The sequence below is a fragment of the Equus caballus genome, chromosome 11 (assembly GCF_041296265.1).
Source record: "Equus caballus isolate H_3958 breed thoroughbred chromosome 11, TB-T2T, whole genome shotgun sequence".
Taxonomy (NCBI): domain Eukaryota; kingdom Metazoa; phylum Chordata; class Mammalia; order Perissodactyla; family Equidae; genus Equus; species Equus caballus.
Window position 1 is genome coordinate 51,085,753 of NC_091694.1, and position 3,520 is coordinate 51,089,272.

General features: G+C 39.3%; 1 non-coding gene across 1 annotated transcript; it reads right to left on the reverse strand.

Moving 5' to 3' along the window:
• Nucleotides 1-841: 841 nt before the first annotated feature.
• Nucleotides 842-948, reverse strand: LOC111775826 (U6 spliceosomal RNA). The gene has a single exon (XR_002811805.2). It is a non-coding gene; the product is annotated as a U6 spliceosomal RNA (small nuclear RNA).
• Nucleotides 949-3,520: the final 2,572 nt, after the last annotated feature.

The window sequence follows — 3,520 nt, forward strand, 5'->3', positions numbered from 1 at the left end:
CTGTCTTTAATTATTGAGCCAAGCTACTTTCTTTGTGAGCTCCCACAGTCATACATGAATAAAGTTTGTCTTTTTTCTTGCTAATCTGTCTTTTGTCAGTTTAATTCACAGCCCCCCGACACTGAACCTAAGAGGATAGAGGAAAAGTTTTACCTCCTCAACACAAGCAATAATTTTAGAGTGTTCTTCAAGTTTTAAGTAGAATTTAGGGACTCCAGCTCCCACAGACGGATTCTAGTCTTAGACAACCCACTGCAGTAGAGCAGATTCTATCAATCCTCCTAATAATTTCACAATGCGAGCTTGTTTGCTAGAAGCTGAGGAAGAAAAGTCACAAAGGAGGCCCGGGGGATCAGGAAGCACTGAGGCCAGTTCAGCCCAGGTCTCAATTCTAATCCTAGAAAAAGGGGATGCTAGTGGGAAACGTTTGCATGCATGCCCCATATTTCCAGGGCCAAAGACAATGCAGTGTTATGTCAGTTTTTTCCAGTTTTTTCCTGTGCTCACCCACTTTTGTTTCCTACATAATTGGACTCCCACTTGTGCACACTGTTCTGCACCTTTAACTTATTTACTAGTTAAATATGTTTCTATTGTGAATATGAACATTTTTTCAGGCCACTAAGCATTCTCATACATCCTAAGTTCTGACGGCCGCAGAATACATCACATGGATGTACCATAATTGTCTGTAATCAGTCCCCTAGTTTTGGACAGTGAGGTTTTCTCTAAAGATTTTTTTTCCAGTGTACATCATTATATTTCAATTCCTGTGTAGATTACATCATGTTCACCACCCAAAGACTAATTACAATCCATCACCACACACATGTGCCTAATTAAAAATATGGAACGCTTCACAAATTTGCGTGTCCTCGTTGCTCAAGGGCCGTGCTAATCTTCTCCGCGTTGTTCCCATTTTAGTGTCTATGCTGCTGAAGTGAGAACTCTCTATAGGTTTTGACATGATACGTTATTGTTGCACTGAACATCTCTGTACAGAAATCTTTGCACTGGGATGCAAGATTATTTCCTGAAGGTAGTTTTCTAGAAGTAGAATTAAAGTAGGTTAAAGGGTATGCACCTCTTTTACTTTCCTTTTTATTGAGGTGTAACTTAAAACGCATAAATCTCAAGCTTGATTAAAATTTACATATGTAAACACCAAAGCAGATGCTGTCCAGACCGGAATAGATCGTTTCCATTTCCATCAGCTGGAAAGCCCCCCTGTGCCCCCTCCTAGTCAATGCTCACCCGCTCCCCAGCGATCGCTAGTCACCATCACCAACGAACATTGTTGCCTGTTCTTGAACTTCATATAAATAGAATCATCAATATGCACTTTTTAATGTTTGACTTCTTTGTCTCATCAGAATGTCTGCAAGATTCATCCATATTGCACACATCAGTAATTTGTTCTTTTTTCGCTACAGTATAGTGCTCTTTTGTTTGAATATACCAAATCTATCCATTCTCCTTTAACAGACATTTGGGTTATTTCCAGTTTGAGGATGTTACAAATAAAGCTGTGGCAAACATTCTCGTATGTTTTTTGGTAAACGTGTGCACCTATTTCTGTTGAGTGTATACCTAGGAATGGAATTGCTGGTGGGTCTGTTTGGATCTCGTAGTTAACTGTCAAATGGTTTTCCAAAGTGGTTGAACCAGTTTATACACCTACTAGTAATGTATGAGAATCCCAGCTACTCCCCATCCTTACAACATTTGATACTGTTAATCTTTTTCATTTTGTAACTCAAGGCCCTCCAGGACCAGTTCAGCTGACCCCATCTCTTATTGACAGAGTGACTAAGAATTACCGTTCAGAAATCTGCAAAGTCATCTAGCCAGGGAATGCACAAAAGAAGAAATCTTGACCTTAAATGATCACGGAACCAAAGCTCCTCCATCCCGTGGAACCCAGGGACTGGGACACAACTGGAACTTGAAAGTCGGAGTCTTATCAGAAGTGAGGGGTCCCTCATTCAGGAGGATCCAATGTTAAAATTCCTTCCCTGCCTCATCAGAAATGTTTAGGGGCCAGTCCTGTGGCTGAGTGGTTAAGCTCGCACACTCTGCTCGGCGAGCCAGGGTTTTGCTGGTTCCGATCCTGGGGATGCACATGGCACTGCTCATCAAGCCATGCTGAGGCGGCATCCCACATGCCATAACTAGAAAGACCCACAACTAAAAACATGCAACTATGTACCAGGGAGCTTTGGGAGAAAAAGGAAAAATGTTTTTTAAAAATCTAACAGAAAAATGTTTAGAACTCTGTCATAAAAGTTTAGAACCTTATCGTAAATGTTTAGAATCCTGTCGTAAAAACTTCATCATAAATGCTTGAAGCCCACCAATCAAAATCTGTCCCACCAGTGTTTCTGCGTGCCATCCTGTTCTCCCTAACCTCTTAAATTTTGCCCCAAATCCTGAATTGGGGAGACAGATCTGAGGGCACACACCCCCTGTCTCCTTGCAGATCAATCTTGCAGAATAAAGCTGATCTCTTTTTCCGCACACAGGCTGATGCCGTAATTAATCTGCTTCTTTATGCACATCGGGCAAGTGAACTTCACTTTTGTTCAGCAACAATTTTAGCCATTCTGGTGAGCATGTAGTGGTAACTTATTGTGGTTTTAATTTGGATATGCACATTTATATTATGAAAGTAATATATTTGTGTATACGAGAGAATTTGGAAACTACAAGAAGGAAGAAACAAAAAATCATTGATATCCTACCTTCCTCTTCCCTCTCCCTTTGATTTTATTAGCTTTGGGATATGTACACATGATTTTAAGGTTGTACTGATTTGTACTCCCACCAACAATGCATGAACACTACTCCTTTTTTCTGAACTGGGATTATTTTTTAAATTGTCAATTTGTTACTTTACTGTCTCATTATGGTTTTATTTAGGATTTCTTTTTTTCCTAGTGAAGTTAGACTTTAAAAAAAAATTTGGTTGCTATTTATGTTACCTTTTTTGTAAATTGTTTCATTCCTTTGATGAATCAGATTTTTGATCACGTCTAAGAAGAATAACATCAAAAAAGAAGTTTAGGGGCCAGCCCCGTGGCCGAATGGTTAAGTTTGCGTGCTCTGCTTTGGCGGCCCTGGGTTTCGCTGGTTTGGATCCCGGGTACGGACATGGCACCGCTCATTAGGCCATGCTGAGGCGGCATCCCACATGCCACAACGAGAAGGACCCACAACTAAAAAATACATAACTGTGTACCGGGGGGCTTTGGGAGAAAAAGAAAAAAAATAAAATCTTTAAAAAAAGAAGTTTATATGGTAATCTCATGAATTAACAGATGTGCAAAAATTCTAGATAAGATTTTAGCAATCAAAATATACTATAACTTTAAAAGGAGAATATACTTTAACGATTTCTGTTTTTTTTCTATTAAAGCTCAAGTCATCAAGCATAACCAATATTATTGGAAAAAATTGTAAAAATTCATATGTAATTATGTTCATAAATGCCGAAAGGGAATTCTTCATTGAAACTCTTTCT